This window comes from Cupressus sempervirens, chromosome 7 (genome assembly GCF_028749045.1).
Source record: "Cupressus sempervirens isolate cs-2001-9-10 chromosome 7, ASM2874904v1, whole genome shotgun sequence".
Lineage (NCBI taxonomy): Eukaryota > Viridiplantae > Streptophyta > Pinopsida > Cupressales > Cupressaceae > Cupressus > Cupressus sempervirens.
Genome location: NC_143124.1, coordinates 859640366 through 859658647, shown reverse-complemented (window position 1 = coordinate 859658647; position 18282 = coordinate 859640366). Strand labels below are relative to the sequence as shown.

Sequence of the window (18282 nt, the reverse complement as noted above, 5' to 3'; positions counted from 1 at the left end):
AAAGTAGGATGGAGGCGTAATGGCAAAGATGCCAAATGTTGTCAAGAAGTTGTCATGACAACATTTGCAATTATTGCAAAATGTTGCATGCAACTTGGTTACTTTAGATTCCCTTAAGGATGGGGAGTGGGAAATCGGCCAATAGGCCTAGAATGGTGGAGATGGAATCCAAAAAGGAGGAGAGACTCGAATCTAAAGGAAGAGAATACATTGTAATATTGGTGTGTGTAAAATAATAGCTCTGCAATAGCACTTTCAGCAACTTTTCAAGTTTTTGTGATGACAGTACCTTGAAATGGATTGAAAGGCTCGACTTGGTGATTGAATTGAATTCTTGATTTAGTTTTGAGATTTTTTCATTTGATAGGCAAGTAGATTTGAATAGATATTAGAGGTTAAATAAATTTCTTAATTTCTAAATAGTTCATTGGGTCTACATTGACCAATTTGTAAAGAAATGGCTCCCCCCATGAAATCTAGCCATGGAAAACACCTAGAGATAGATGGAAATGCTAGAGGAGTCATTAGAGTACATATTTCTAGGATTAAGAGTTGTGGAATTTTGGGGAAATATTTTTAAAGCTAAGCCCTAGGCGAGCACATAGAGCCTGGTTAGAGGTTTTGGACAAGAGGAAAGAAGATTTCTTGCAGGACAGAGAGGTATAGTACAGAACAAGTACAATTCTAGGCATGAAATGAGTACATCTTGGTATGATGGGAGGTTTGAGAGGTTTACCAATCTATTTGAGTAGATTTTGAACAAGAAATCAGTGAATTCCTAAGAAATAAGCCTTCTAGCCCTATTAGACCTAGATAATAGGAAACACCTATATAGACAACTTTGGAATCTAGGACCTATTAAATCCTTTAGGAAATCCTAAAGGGTGTTCAAAAATAGAATTTATTTGCCAAGCTTTTTGGATATTTTTTGCAAGAAAGTGGATTTAGTCATTTTCAAGGGCTAATAGGTATTCGGCGTAATTAGGCTTCCTAGAGGTAAAATCTTGATATTGATAGGAAAGAAGCCTAAAGATCTTTCTAAATGGACTCAAAAGGAACCAAATGGAATGTTCACATGTTGATGAAGGAACCTACAATGAAGAATGAATTTTGTGAGCAAGTTGCACTTAGAGCTTTCTAAGTGAGTGTGGAGAAGAGTATAAAACCTAGAGTGTTAGTCTTCTAAGGGTAAGAACAAAGGATCAAACTCTTAGAGAGGATTTTGTATTAGTATTAGTTACTTATGTAAACCAATCAAGGACCTAGGAGAACTAGGTGCCTAGAAGAGACAAGTCGGGTCTCTTGAGAAGAAGTGCAAGCACCCCTTGGAACACATAGACCATATTGGTATCAAAGTTGAATTGATCAGGCTTGTGGTTGATGTTGCAGTCTACTAAATCAGTGGGAGAAAATAGACCAAGTGGAAAAGTAGAAGACACAACCATGCTAACTAACATTTAGTTAGCAAGAAGGTTGAAGAAAAAGAAGAAGACAACAGTCACTAAGAGAAAGACTAGCTCAAATGGAGGAACTCTTGGGTGAAATCCAAGACAAAACTAATAGGGTCAAAGAGAAAATTGGCCTAAAGGAAGAAAAAGAACCAACACCTGACCCTATTCTTCTTGGACAGCCATTCTTATAAGAATTAAAAGAATTGAGTGGAAAATCTTTAGGAGTACCACTATTTAGTAGACAAATGGATCCAAATTTAGTTGTGGATTGGATTAACAATATTGAGAACCATTTTGAATGTGATGGTATCTATGAAGCACAAAAATTTATGGTGGCCCAGTCTAGATTAAGAGGTTCAACTCTTACTAGGTGGAAGTTTGTGCAAACTGAGAGAGAAAAAGATGGAAAAGGTCCTATAGTTACATGGAAGGGTATGGTAAACAAAGTGAAGAAAACCTATCTTCCTGATGACTATGAAGTTTAGCTTTATAGAAAGAGACAAAATCTTATGCAAAAAAATTGGATGTCCAAGCATATACTGAGGAATTTCAAAATTTGTGTTTGGGGTCCAAGGTAGTCAAATATGAAAGCATCAAGCTAGCAAGATACTTGAATGGCCTCAAATGGTCTATTCAAGAAGAGATGAGCCTTTTAAATTTCAAAACCATTAGGCAATGTTACCAAATGGCCTTGAAGATAGAAGAGAAAAGCAAGAGGAAGCAAGAAACCTCTAAAAGTAAAGCTAAGAGAAAGGATGGCAGAGGTCAAGGAGGTGGCTATGGTGGGAAAATTTTAGATTCAAGGGCTCAAGGTGAGGTAAAATTCAATGAATAGTAGGAAGGAAGCTCAAGTAGAGGTGGTAGAGGAAGAGACTCTAATTCTAGAGGAAGGAGCAATGGACAAGGAGGAAGAGGCAATTGCTTTTCAAATATGAAGTGCTACCATTGCAATAAAATGGGTCACCCTACTTATAGATGTCTAGAGAAAGGTGGTTCATCACAAGGAGGTGAAAAGAGGACAAACTTAGTAGAAGATGAGCTCAATGCATCAAATAAGCATGTTGAAGTACCACTAAATTCAGAAGAAGGAGAGAACCTCATAATGATAACTTGATCAAAGAGCCAGTGAAGGAGGAACCAAGCCAAAGAAGATTCTTGTTTAGGATAAACTACAAATGATGGGTAAAATGTGTAGATTTATCCTTGACTACATTGTGTTAGAGGAGATAGTTAGCAAGCTGAAATTGACAAGAATACCCCACACCAATCCTTACAAGGTTACCTAGCTAAACAAAGGCCAACATTAGTAAATGAACAAGCTTGGGTGGAGTTCTCAATTGGAAGAGACAAGGATAAAGTTTTGTGTAATGTGTTGCCTATGGGTGCATGTCATTTTCTCCTAGATAGACCATGGCAATTTGATCACCAAGCTATCCATGATGGAGGAAAGAACTCCTATACTTTTAAGAAAGACAAGGTGACCCTCAAAATAAAATCATTGTTGAAAGATGTTGAAGTAAAGACAACTGGTCCAAATGTACTCATGCTAAGTGAAAAGGAGTTCCTAAAAACCATGGAAGAAAGTGAAGGTGTAGGCTTTGTATTGGTGTTGAGACCAAGGGAAGGAAATGAAGGACGGGTAACTAAGAGAGAAAAGTTACCTAAGGAGATTCAAGGTATGTTGCAAGCTTACCAAGGTATTGTAAGTGATGGACAACCATCAACCTTTCCCCCTAAAAGAGCCATAATCCATTAGATAGACCATATTCTAGGAGCTACCCTACCTAACAAAGTAGCCTACAAGATGAACCCTCAACAAAATGAGGAAATAGCAAGACAAATACAAGACTTTGGAGGCTTTGCACTAATTCATGAGCTATAAATAGGATAACCATAAGGTACAGGTTCCCTATTCCTAGGATTGAAGACCTAATGGATTTTCTAAGTGAAGCTAAATAATATAGCAAGATAGACTTGAAGAGTGGCTATCACCAAAAAAGGATACATGAAGGAGATGAGTGGAAAATAGCCTTCAAGACCAATGAAGGACTATATGAATGTCTTGTCTATGCCATTTGGATTGTCTAATTTCCCCTCCATATTCATGAGACTCATGAATGAAGTTCTCAAAGGCTACATAGGCAAGTTTGTAGTTGTGTATCTACATAGGCAAGTTCTTAAAGACTACATAGGCAAGTTTGTAGTTGTGTATCTAGATGATATACTAATCTATAGAAAGACAAGGAGTGAGCACCTAGAACAACTTGACATTTTTTTCAAGAAGCTACATGATGAGAAGTTGATAATCAACTTGGAGAAGTGTGAGTTCATCAAAATAGAGCTAGTATACATTGGGTTTGTTCTATCACTTGGTCAACTAAAAATGGACAAAAGAAAAGTAGAGGTCATCATGAATTGGCTTGCTCCAAGGTCAGCAACAAAGGTAAGAATTTTTCATGACCTTGCACAATACTATAGGAAATTCATAAGACAATTTAGTGCAATTTGTGCTCCTATGATAGATACTATCAATGGAGGAATGAAAACTAAGTTTCTATGGAATGAGCATGCTAACAAAAGATTTGAGTTACTAAAGGAGAAGATAGCTACTCAACTCTTTTTAGTGTTTCCAAGCTTTGAAAAGCTTTTCACTATGGAGTGTGATGCTAGCAATGTAGCAATTGGGTTTGTTCTAAGCCAAGAGGGAAAACCAATAGCTTTTCATTTTGAAAAGTTGAGTGAAGCTAAGAGGAAATACTCCTCCTATGATCTAGAAATGTATGATTCGGTCCAAGCTCTAAGAAAGTGGAGGCATTATTTGCTTCCCAAGGAATTCATTTTGTATTCAAACAACCAAGCACTTAGTTTCTTGAATTCACAAGAAAATTTAAGTCACAAGCACATGAAGTTGGTTGAGTACCTTCAATATCAAGCACAAGAAGGGTGTCCTCAACAACGTGACAGATGCATTGTCTAGGAGGGCACTCACACTCTAAGAAATCTAGATGAAAAGCATGTGGATAGATCATTGTAAGGATCTATATGCTGAAGATGAGGACTTTGTTGACATATATAACGTATGTGTTGAATATAAGAATAATTTTCATAGTAGTTATGTTGAATATACTTTGCAAAGTGATCTCTTATTCAAGAGGAATCAGTTGTGTGTCCCTAGAGGCTCTATTAGAGAGAATTTGATACAAGAAAAGCAAAATGGAGCTTTAAGTGGTCATTTTGGGATCACTGGGACTCAAGACCTTGTTTCAAGGTTTTACTATTGGACCTAGAATTAATCTTGATGTTAGGAGGTATGTGGAAAGTTGTGTTATATGTCAAAAAGCCAAGGGCACTTCTATAATTGCTGATCTTTACCAACCACTACCAATTCCTACTAGGCCATGATAATATTTAAGCATGGATTTTGTAGTTGGGTTAGCCAAAACAAGAGGAAGCATGGATAGTATGTACGTGGTTGTGGATAGGTTTAACAAAATGGCTCACTTTGTGCCAAGCAAGACCACTAATGATGCCACTCAAATAACCTCTCTATGCTTCAAGGAAATTGTGAGAATCCATGGTTTACCTATCAGCATTGTGTCAGATAGGGACACTAAGTTTATGAGTCATTTTTGGAAGACTCTTTGGCAAAGATTGGACACTAACTTGTCTTTTGGATCAGCATACCACCTCCAAACTGATGGTCAAACTAAGGTTTTAAATATGAGCCTTAGGAATCTTCTAAGATGTTTGACTAAGGAGTATGGACAGTAGTGGGATTAATTGATTGGATGAGTTGAATATGCCTACAATGATACGATAAATAGGTCCACAAGGAAGAGTCCATTTGAGATAGTTTATCGATCACATCCTAGGGTGTCTATGAGTTGAGATATTTGAAAGATGGAGTGCAAGTAAGTGGGTATGTTGATGAATTTTCATATGCCATGAAAGAGGTTCATAAAACAGTGAGGAAAACATTGGCAGAGAACACCATGAAACATAAAACAAAGGTGGATGAAAGTAGAAGTGTAGTTGAGTTCAATATTGGTGACTTAGTCATGGTGCATCTTAATAGCTCCATACTAAAGAAGGGAGTCCCTCACAAGCTAGAGATGAGGAGAATAGGATCCTATCCTATATTGGCTAGGTACGGTGACAATGTATTGATGGTTGAATTGCCAGAAGACAGTGGACTATCACCAATCTTTAACATTACGTACTTAGTCTATTATAGAGGACCACAGCAAGAAGTGGATCAAACTTTTCATGAAGTGGTTAGAGATGTAGAGGATCTCCAATTATCTATTGTTACAACTACAAGACCAGACAACATACTAGATACAAGAGTCTATAAATAGACTAGAAAAAAAGAGTACAAGGAACACTTGATAAAGAAGCATGGACAGATGGATGTTGATGCACTATGGATAAAGGAATCACAATTCAAGAAGTTGGGGATTGACCCAAATATCCTCAATCCAAGGGTGGATTGACCTTTTCATTTTGGGGAGGATGGTGCAGGAGCACACCTAAGCTACCTCCATTGTTCAAAAGATTTTTGGCTTGTACTTGACTCTAGCCAAGTCAAGAGCATAGATTAGTTTGTTTGTAGACTTTAGAAGGTCATTTGCATTGTTGGCTAGGTGAGTTAGTCATTAGGACTAATGTCACACAAATAGCCATTGTTAGTTGCTAATTAATTTTATTAGTGTTAGAAGCTTAAGGTAAGGTTAGAGTCTTAAATGTGTTCTAAACATATTATGATGTTGCAAAGATTCTTAGTGTCCATAAATGATATTAGTTCCTTAGAATATAAAGGTTAGAGGTCCTAAAAAGTATGATGAGGCATAATGGAAAAGATGCCAAATGTTATCAAGAAGTTGTCATGACAACATTTGCAATTATTGTAAAATGTTGCATGCAACCTGGTTGCTTTGGATTCCCTTAAGGATAGGGAGTGGTAAATTGACCAACAGGCATAGAATGGTGGAGATGGAATCTAAAAAGGAGGGGAGACTCCAATTTAAAGGAAGAGAATACACTGAAATGTTGGTGTGTGTAAAAATATAGCTCTGCATTAGCATTTTCAACAACTTTTCAAGTTTTTGTGATGATGGTACCTTGAAATGGATTGACAGGCTCAACTTGGTGATCGAATAGTATTCTTGGTTTAGTTTTAATAGTTTTTCATTTGATATGCAAGTATATTTGATTAGGTATTAGAGGTTAAATAAATTGCTTAAGTTCTGAATAATTCATTGGGTCTATGTTACCCAGTTTGTAAAGAAATGGCTCCCCCATGAAATCTAGCCATGGAAAACACCTAGGGATAGATGGAAATGTTAGGAGAGTAATTAGTATAATATTTCTAGGATTAGGAGTAGTAGAAGTTTTGGGAACTATTTTCAAAGCTAAGCCCTAAGTGAGCAGATAGAGCCCAGTCAGAGGTTTAGGACAAGAGGAAAGAAGATTTCTTATAGGATAGAGAGGTACAATATAGAACAAGTATAGTTCCATGAATGGCATGAGTAAATCTAGGTATGGTAGGAGGTTTGAGAGGTTTACCAATCCATTTGAGTGGATTTTGAACAAGAAACTAGTGAATCCCTAGGAAATAGGCCTTCTAGCCCTATTAGACCTAGATAATAGGAAACACCTGTAGAGACAACTTACGAGTCTAAGACCTATAGAATCATTTAGGAAATCCAAAAGGGTGCTAAAAAATGGAATTTATTTTCTAGGTTGTTTGGAGAGTTTTTGTAAGAAAGTGGATTTAGTCATTTTCAAGGGCTAATTGGTATTAGACCCAATTAGGCTTCCTAGAGGTAAAATTTTGATATTGATAGGAAAGAAGCCTAACGATCTTTCTAAATGGACTCAAAAGGAACCAAATGGAATGTTCACATGTTCATGTATAAACCTGCAATGAAGAATAAAGTTTGTGAGCAAGTTGCACATAGAGCTCTCTAAGTGAGTGTGGAGAAGAGTACAAAAACTAGAGTGTTTATCTTCTAAGTGTAAGCATAAAGGATCAAGCTCTTGGAGAGGAGTTTGTATTGGTATTAGTTAATTATCTAAACCAATCAAGGACCTAGGAGGACTAGGTGTTTAGAAGAGACAAGCTAGGTCTCTTGAGAAGAAGTGCAAGAAGCCCATGGAACACATACACCATAGACGTAGATGCAATACATGAAAAATTGCACAACTTGTAGTCCTCCCGATATTTGGATTGTAAATTCTCAAAGACACTTGCAAGTGATTCCAGTGTCATAGTACCTACGCCAACACTTTCCTGGATTATATCCAATGCTCCCAAAATATTCTCTATGTTGTCTAGTTGTTGTTTCTAGCATGCACTCTCTTTCTAAAGTTGCTCCTTCTCCTTCTAGTATACTGCCATAGACTCTCTCTCATGCCTTAAATTTTGATCATAATTCTAAATATCTCTACCATATCTAAAATAAATTTCACATTGTATTGTAACTATAGCATAGATGTTTTATCCTCAATAGCTTTCATTTTTGCATTTCAACATTCACGTTTTCAAGTTTTCTCTTCATTATATGTTTGGTTTATCAATGATTTCCTCTAGTTTGATTATAGTACATCTCAACCAGCTGCTCCAATTATGCAATTTCCCATCTATCTCCAGGTTGTGAAAGCACTTATTATTTTATAGAATCTAGATAGATACTAACAATTCCAAAACCATAATTATGAAGACCATCATGTGTGCGTTACACTTTGGGGAAAAATTGGATGTCATGTTCTTGTGCATATCTTTCAATCACTTCCTTCAAACTCAACTAAGGTGCACACATAGAATTATTTAGGTGAATCCAACTACCCATGGAAGCTGAGGCTTATTGTTGAGCATATGTTGTTGCTTCTTGTTGCTACTAAAATGCCTCAAATTGGTGTTGCTCCATCACCCTAAGATAGCTTACATTCTCTCTAGCCCCAAGTTGTTCTATAGTCATACCCTCAATAATTTGATTCATCATTTCAAGGACTACATTTAGCTCAGTTATTATCCTCTCATTAGCAAGAATCTCAAGGCGGAATAGTCCTTTCCACCCTAAAATCCATTGTGCTACTTGATTAAAAATAGGACTTGAACAAATCCAATGATACAAAACCTAGTACCACTTTAGAAAAATTGTTGCCTCAACATTGCAACCATGTGATAAATGGGAATAGCACATGCCCAAGCCATAACCTAGTTAAATTGGTCTAGTTGCTGATTAGTTGGGTTGATTAAAAATTCTTGTAGAACTGTCATCAAATTAGGTATGATAAAATGAACAATTAGTTGTTCCCAGCTAGCAGGATCAAATATAGTTTTCCAAGGTGATAAAATTGCATTTGCAGATGCAGCACTTACATGTCAAACATGAAACGCATTCCCAAACTTATAATGAATGGTTGGATATAAAGGATCCATATGTTGGCACAACAATAGAAAAAAATCATAAATAGCATTAAAGTAAACACAAGCTTTCCCATGCAGTAACTATGATCTAAAAGTAATTTTTTTAAAAATAATTTACCTATCCATCGCAATTGAGATGGTTCATTCTAACAACTATTTGATCCTTGCATAGCATAGTTGTCGCAACAGTATTATAACTATGATGGAAAGATTCGACAGATAGCCATCACTTATACAACACCACTATTGCATACACATTGCAATAGTGATAGCTGATTAGAAGTTGAAATCATCATAATTATGACAGCATATTGTCATAAGTGTGACATCATGAACATGAACTCGTCTCCCTCCTTTCTTCCAAGTTACGACAATGTCAATCATTTCCATTATGATGGTTGCCCTCGCCATCATAATTTGCGATAGCAAAATTTCAACAGCCATCCGACAAGAGCCAATTCTTGGTTTTGTCACGAGGGCGACAGGTAGATGTTGCAAAATAGGTCCAAATGTAGTAGTTCCAAACTCCTCCTTACTTCTTTGAAATTCTTAGTCTCAATCTTCCAACTAACAACCTAGGTCTAACCTCAATGTTATATGGTGTGGTAGGGCTTCTTCATGTGTTAATTTGATAGTTTCTATGGTCATCATGATTTCAAGATCCATAGGTTTCTTAAAGATCTCTTCAATCCTCTTGTAGTAGGATAGTAGCCTTTTGGCACCAATTAGCCCTCCTTAAGTTTATAGGGAATAACTCTAAAATATCCTAAACAAGGTACCAAACTAATCTTGGATCCAAATACCCTTTTGGACAAGCTTAAAGACTTTCTTAATCTCAAACTCCCAACTCATTTGTATAGTAGTTTCCAAAATAAGCCTATTTTCAAGGGTTTTAAGGGTTTGTAGACATTGAGTCTTTGTAAGTGATCAAAGAGAACACTAGTTAACTCAACTTCTCACCAAATCTTGTTCTAGGGATCTTCACTCAATGCACTACACTTCCATCCTCCTAATTTTCACAAACCAATACATCCATCATTAGTTTCAAGCTCTACAACACCTTCAAACACCTAGTCAGGTACAAGAGTCTTGCCTAGGGATTGATTGAAAAAATAGAAAACCACCTCAAAATGGTCCCAAAAGACATATTTACAAAGTATCTATAATGCTCTTCTTGATTACAAAAGGCCATAGAAGTTCAATAGTTGGAATTCAAGAGAGCCATTTCCTGGCAACCAACTATGTATAGGGCAGTATACAAGCCACTGTAAAGAAATCTTTCAAACACCTATCAAAAGAATCAACATAAAAATCAAATGATACTCCAAGAAACTAGAAAGGAAATTATAAGTAAACATTCAATAAATTTTATCAACTCAATCTATTATGGTGGTGGAGTAGCTTGCAAATGGACTGAGAGCAAATTTTTCGGTATTGTTGATTGCTTCAAACTAGAACTCTATACAATACTAACTCCAACACTTGTTTTAGATTTTTCCTAAGCTTATATAGTTCCTTGGTATGTGTGGAAACTACTAGTCCAATCCTCCAACTATTTTTGGGTAAGTTACACATGTTTGGGCAAATGTTTCCAATGTTGTCATGACAACTTTGCAAACTTCCAAAGTTGTCATGAGCAACTTTACATCTCTTTTCATTCTAAGATATTCTAATCTCAAACTCACTCCAAATGAGCCAAGTTTGGTTCAAATCAATTATTAAACACATTTCTACACCTTTCCACTCACTTTGAGGTCAAAATCAATATTAAACCACCTTGGACCTACCTAAGTAGCTTGTGCAACTACAAGCTTATATTGACAACTCATTAAGTAACCATGTGCCCATGACCTATTGGACTACTAAACCACTCAAAAACACACACTTGGGATTAAAAACCATCTCTTATTCACCTATGGTCTGGCTAGGACCACTACAAGCCAAATTATCTCTAGAGTTTGACCAATCCTTTAGGTGCTCCTGCACTAGAGTGGCTTTCTCTAAAGGACTTATAAAACACTCAACTAAATGTTACCATATAGGATTTCAATAAGACTATTAGGTCCACTTGGTTAATAGTTTTTCTACTAAAATGGTTAGAATGCAGCAGTGAAATGATCTATTAGGTTTAGCACTATCTTTCTTGTTTAGATCTCTATTTTTCTCTATCCTTTCATCTTTGCTTCCTTTTGATCCCTTTTGGCTGATCCACTCAATAACTCATCCACTTAGAAATTCTCTTGTTTGATCTTCATAATGCAATCCATCTCAGTTATCCTTTGGCTATCAACTTCTTCAACTTGATTAACAACAATGAACATTGCACCTTGACTAGAAAATATTTTTTCTTTTTTGTTCCATCATATCCATTTGTTTTTTCACTTAATCACAATCATTACATCTTCAACCAGCTCAAGTTGATTAAACCTAGACACTCAATTAATATGCCTTCACCTTGAAATTTGTGCTTCAACTCAATTTGTTAAATCTCCTTCATTAGATCTCCTTAGAATTTCTCTAGTTGTCAATCTCATAACTAATGGTTCTTATCCTTGAAGCTTCTTGAACAATATTTATTTTTGTTAGATGTCATCTTAAATTACTTCTTTTCCATACTAATCTTTATTTCCATGCTTGGCTAACACTATGTCTTGCTCAATCAATACTAGGCTTAGTTAACACTAACTTTTCTTGGTTAACGCTACACTTCATCAAGTGATTGGTGACAACTGTAATAGCTCATTTAATACAAAAAGTATTTATTCACTGACCAAACTAGCTTGCTTATAAATGATCTTAACACTTAATCAAATTGTGTAAAATAGACAAACCAACAGTATATTGTTTAGTCCAACTCATTCTACTTCCCATTGAATATCGTACTCTTATCATCACTTGCATAATTATTTCTTCAAATCCTGTTCATCAACAAATGATATGGCATTCTATTGAATTAGCATAATGTCTCACCAATTAAGGCTTGATGTCAATGAAAACATAAAAATTGATATGACTTTTTCACATACATTAACAACATTATCATTTGGGGCTAACAACCAAGGTTACAAGTTTGTATCCAAACACCCACAACATGAACACGGTCATAGACCTAAGATAGACCTAGTAGAATTAGGCCTCTAATCTCAATTTTTGGCAAATAAACATGATTCCCTTCAAAACACCATGAAAAATAATTTTTTATTTGAATATCATTTGGAAGTTCTATAAGATTCCAAGGTTTCAAGTTCTAAACTAGAGTCTAAGGAACAAAGCCCCAAATTATCCAAATAGTGAAGGTTTTAAGCCAAGTCAACTAGGGCTTCCCCAAATTAAAGGTTCTACTAAAAAAATAGCTAAATTAATTACTCACACACTTATAAGACACTTCAATCAACCCTCTCAACATCAACCATGTCATTCTACACTCTATTATACCACTATTGGTATGTGTTGTTGCGTTCACCTGGCTAGTCGCATACTTATGCCTAGCCTCAAAATGACTACATTTTGATAAGATTAGTGATCGAGAAGAAATTTGGTAATAGAATCCTTTAATATAAATTATTAATCCTCTTTTTGCAAAGTTTTGAGAATTTACAATGATGGGAACTAAAGGAATAGGCCATTCTTTATCAAACCCTAGGTTCAGGCCAAAACAGGGCCATTTAACATAAACAAATTGAAAAAACCTTGAATTTAAAATACCAATACCTATCAATGTAAGAAAAATGAATCAAATTTCACATTTCTCCTTTTCAATAGATTTTCAGAAATGAATATTCAAAGGAAACTGAAATTAAAAAATGAGTTAACACTTACTGGTTACCACAGTCATCAAATTTCACACCAAAATCTTTGTCAATCTTCATTAACCTTGCAAAATATCTTACATATTCCTTAAATAATTATGGGAGATGAATTTCCAACTTCCCACGTACATCTAGAAAATAGAAATCCACTATGACTTCATCTTCTACAAAAATGTAATAGTTGCAAAAGTTGCATTTTGTAACTTTGCAACAGTTTTTGCAATTTTGCAACTTTATTGAGAACTTACATCCAAATTTACATATGACCTCTACTAACATATCCAATTGGCCCCAAAACATGCCAATATAAACTTTATTATCTCACAAGCCCAAAATTCAACTTTGACTATCTATTGACCAACATTGGCTCCAGTTGACTAAGGAGCAAACAAAGCACAAATGATGCAAAAACATACCAAATGATTACAACTTATCATGAAATGTCCCTTGATGCATAAAATGCCTAAATGCATCGTAATAATGACCAAGCACCAAAATTTTGGGGGAGAAATGGTAGGATCATGCGTGACACACCTACATCATCACTTCTTGAAGGAAAATGTGTTAGACAATGAGGGTAAAAGTTGTGTATGCACCAATGAGGAAACATTTAGTAGATATGTTGAAAAAAGATTTTTCCAAAGACTTTTGAGTATCTTTATTTGAGGATAGAGGTATTACCTTCTCCTAGTTCGAAAAAAGTTCATTAGGGCACTTTCTTAGCTCAGGAAACTCATTGCATGTTCTTGGTCTAGACTAATGTATAGGGATTCCTCTTAAAGGTAGAAAAGTATGGTGTTTCCCATCTTTTTCCTTGATAGCAAAGGGTGAGAGAGAATATATGTACTAGGATTATGAAATAAGATTATGTTTATTATTGATAGATGTTTTCATCAATAACAAAGGGGGAGATGTTGATCAGGTCTCTGTCATAGCAATGGCTAAGGGTTTTCTTTCTTTTGAGTTCACCTGTCAAGAGGACATGGCTAACATTCTGTGTGAAAGTCCCTAGAGCTTTGGAAGGGCCACCCTCATGCTTCAGAGATGGTTGTCCCAATTGGACTTAAATGAAGCTTTCCTCCAGCAAGCTCCGGTATGGGTCAGACTCCCAAAGCTACCATTGGAGTTCTGGAATGAGGATGTCTTCAAGGGAGTGGCCAGCTCTTTTGGAGAGCTTCTCTCCATCGACCCAATCACTGCTTCGAAGAGTAGTGTGACTTATGCGAGGATCTACGTTGGAGTAAGGGAAGGGGAGGATATGCCTAAAGTGGTTTGTTTTCAGTCCAAACTTGGTGCCCATATCCAGCAGCTGGACTTTGAAAGTGTTCCTTTTGGGTGTTTTCACTATCCAAAAATCGGTCATAAGGCATTTCAGTGCCTAAAATCTATGATGACTAGAAAGCAAAATCCCCCTTCTTCTTCTCAATAGAGGATGAAGAAAGTTTGGAAAAAAAAGACCACTGCACAAGGCTAGAAGGACCTATCTACGGAGACCCAGGATGTAGCAGAAGCCCCAAAGAGGACAGACCAAGAACCTTAGGGAAAGACAAGTAAAGAAGGAGAGTTACTCAAACCCAGTTCCTCTCTACCTTTAACCAAACCCCAGCCGTTAGGGGATGATCAAGTCAAGGAAAGGACCCTCAAGCCTGGAGAAGAGGAAGTTAAGGGTGTCTCACAGAAAGGTCTTCAAAAGGCTGGTTTGGACCTTCCCCCTAAAGAGGAGCAGCCGGTTATGGGCTCCATGGAAGAGATCAAGGAAAAAGATAATAAGGAAATTATAGTCTTCTAGGACCCAGAGGAAAAATTGGTCTCCACCAAAGATGCACCGACCAGAATAGGAAATAAGGAGGATTTGGTGAAAGATTAGGACCAAAGGGTTGATCTTCATAGCACCCCAAGGAATGCTAATAAGGCTTCTAGATCCTTGAAGTTCGAAAAGAAGGAAGAAATACTTAGGAAGAATCAAATTAGAGATCCGTCCAAGGCTTCTCCGGTGACGACCCGGAGCAGTTGCAAACTAGATGTGGGCTCTACAACCAAAGCAGGTAGGAAATCAAAAAGGGAGTCCAGAGAAGAGGAGACTAGAAGGTGTTTGGCGAATGGGTACCAAAGCACCCTGAAGGACTTTTCCAAGAGTAAAAAATGAAGATCATCTCATGGAATATTAGGGTCCTAAATGGCGCCCATAAATAGGAAATCATTAAGAATTTTATTAGAGACCAGAGACCAGATATTTTGATGATCCAAGAAACAAAAATGAAAAAGGATTCTTTGAGAAACATAGAGTTCAGTAACATGATGAGCGGAGAGGTTGCGGACTCTGATGGAGCCTCTGGGGGCTGCTAACTTTATACAAGTCAAAACTTTTCAGGGTGGAATCGGTTTCCAATCTTGGTAACATTATATTTTGTTAAGTGTACAATATTCATTCCAATGAATTTTGGTTCTTGCTCAACATTTATGCCCCCAACAACAAGAGAGAAAGAAAATCCTACTGGTCCAGAGCAGAAGAGCTGGTTCAGAATAGCAACTTGAAAAAAGGCATCATTATGGGAGATTTCAATGCCCCTCTTCTGGATAAGGAGAAGAAGGGTGGTCTGCCTCAGGACTGGTATAGCAAGCATGATCTTTCAAACTTTATCAATGATTTGGCCTTTCTGGATATGGACCTTATGGGTTGTGACTTTACTTGGTCCAATAAATGCTTAGGTAAGGAGTGTATTCAGGTTAGACTGGATAGAGCCCTCATTTCTCCTGATTGGTTGCAGTCCTCTTCCTGCAAATTAGCTCTTTTGCTTAGAATTGGGTTCGACCATTCCCCCATCTCCCTCTGGATTTTCCCTTTTGACCCTTGTAGACCTCCTCCCTTCCATTTTGAGAAAATGTGGACCTCCCACCCTAACCTTCTAGAGAGAATTAAGGGCTAGTGGAGCATAGATTTGGAAGGCACTGCTATGTTCAGGGTAGCCAAAAAACTCAATAATGTTAAAAGGATGTTAAAAGCTTGGAATAAGTCAAATTTTGGTCATTTATTCTCTATGAAAGAGGATCTTTCTTCTAATCTCTCTTCCATCCAAGCCTCCATTCAGGAAAATGGGTATGATGCCTTGAGTAGAGAAGTAGACTTGTCCATCCTGTCTGATTTACATGACATCATTAGTAAAGAGGAAAAGTTCTGGAGGCAAAGATCTAGAATCAACTGGCTCAAGGAAGGAGACCAAAACACAAAGTTCTTCCATTTATCCACACTTAAACATAGAGCTAACAACAGGATTTTTGGCCTGAAGAAAGACCAGGGTGTGCTGACTAAGGAAGATGATATTTCACTCGAAGCTGTCTCTTTCTTCTCCTCCCTTCTTTCTTGGGATCCTTTTCTCTCTAAGGTGGACTAGGATGACATTGTCTCTTGTATCCCTCAGATCCTCCAACTACACCATAATAATCTGATATGGGCCATTCCTTTTGATTCTGAAGTGAGAGAAGCTCTTTTTTCTCTTCTAGCGGATAAGTCACCTGGACCTGATGGTTTTCCTACCTTCTTTTTCCAAATGTATTGGCCTGTCATTATGAAGGATGTTGTTAAGGCGGTTCAGGAGTTCTTTGGAGCCAGAAGCATTCTGAAGGAAATCAACTCCACTTTCTTAGTTCTTATTCCCAAAGTTCCAGGGGCTGACACTCTAGTGGATAAGTTCAGACCCATCAGCTTATGCAACTCATTTTATAAGATCATCTCGGAGGTGCTCACTTTGAGGCTACTTAAGCTCCTCCCCCTGATTATCTCTCAACAACAATCTAGTTTTGTCCCGGGCAGACAGATTTTAGATTTGATTATCATGGTGCATGAAGTGATTCACTCTATGGAAGCTGGTAAGAGAGAAGGGATGTTACTCAAACTTGACATGTCTAAAGCTTACGACCGGGTGGATTGGTCCTTTTTGGAGTTGGTGTTGAAGGCTTTTGGATTTGATGTCAAATCTTGCAAGCTAATTTCCCAGCTGGTCACCACCCCCTCGCTAGCTGTTTTAGTGAATGGATCCCCCTCTGATTTCTTCAAACCTACTAGAGGCCTTCGTTAGGGGGATCCTCTATCACCGATTCTCTTCATCATCCTAGCGGAATGTATTGGTAGACTCATGGAGAAGAAAAAGAAAGATGGGAGGATCAAAGGCTTTAAACCTTCTTCCAAATGCACCCCCTTCACACATCAGCAATTTGTTGATGATACCATTATGGGAGGAGAGGCTTCGGTCAGGGAGGCCAAGGCTTTGAAAGACTCTTTGGACACTTATTCCAGAGGGTCGGGGCAACTCATCAATTGGGACAAAAGCTCTATTTTCTTTATCAACACTCCGGAGGGAAGACAGTAGAGAATCTCCAGAATCTTGGGTTGTCAGGTGGGGAAGCTTCCTTCTACCTACCTTGGTCTCCCCTTGGGCACGGCCCCCTCTGATTCCTTCTGGAACGACATCTTGGATAGGTTCAATAAGAAGCTGGCTGGCTGGAAAGGAGCCTCTCTCAGCCAAGCTAGAAAATGTCAACTGGTTAAATCCATCCTTCAAAACCTGCCAATATATGCCCTGAGCCTTTTCGCCATACCTGGAAAATACGCCGAGAGAATGGAGAAAATCCAAAGGGATTTTTTATGGACGAGAACTGATAGGAATAAAAGGTACCCCCTTGTTGCTTGGGACAAAGTTTGTCTCCCTAAAAAGAATGGGGGTTTGGGGATCAGGAAGCTCACTCATATCAACAAGGCCCTCCTGGCAAAGAAAATCTGGTGCATCTTTAGTAACATGGGGGAATGGAGAGACACTATGGTGAACAAGTATATAAAAAGGCCCTCTTTTTAGTTCACTCTTTTCAGTGAGGATTTACCCAGAGGCTCAGTTGTTTGGAATGGCTTCTTAAAAGCCAGGGATTTGGCTAACTCTAAGGTCTCCTGGAAGCTGGGAAATGGGGAGAACATTCTATTCTGGTCAGACAGCTGGCTTTCTCAGGGCCTACTCATTAATAACCCTACCTATGGTGTTTGGGCTAATGATTGCATCAACCTTTTTGGGCACAAAGTCAGTAACTACAGAACTGAACAGGGATGGAAGGACCTTTCTATTATCTCAGAGGAACTCAAACCAATTATGATCATGCTTAATTCCTTATCCCTCAGCACCAACAAGGATGAACTAGTTTGGAGGGATAATGCCAATGGGCTCTATTTGGTTTCCTCTGGGTACTCTGCTTTATGGAGTACAAATGTGTCCCCCCTTGGTCGAGGGCCTGGCTCCCGGGCCTAATGCCAAAAGTCAACATGTTTTTTTGGTTGGCACTTCAGGACAAAAATCTCACCTAGGAAAATCTCATTAAAAGAGGTCATATCATGCCCAGCAGATATGTTTTATGCAAAGACGAGTCAGAGATAGGCAATCATTTGTTTGTTCTTTGCTCTTAATCCAGAACAGTCTGGGACTTCCTCACCCAAGACCTTGACCATAGCTGGGGCATTCCTTCCAACCTCCTGGACTTTTTCTACCAATGGCAAGGTATGTTCAATGGATCTGCCTTGAAGGAAATCAATTCTTGGCTCCTGCCCCAT

The 18282-nt window shown here is 37.7% G+C and overlaps 1 pseudogene; it reads right to left on the bottom strand.

The window, feature by feature from the left end:
* LOC149550168 (septin and tuftelin-interacting protein 1 homolog 1 pseudogene) overlaps positions 1-18282 on the bottom strand; it is a 30243-nt pseudogene extending 11961 nt beyond the window's left edge.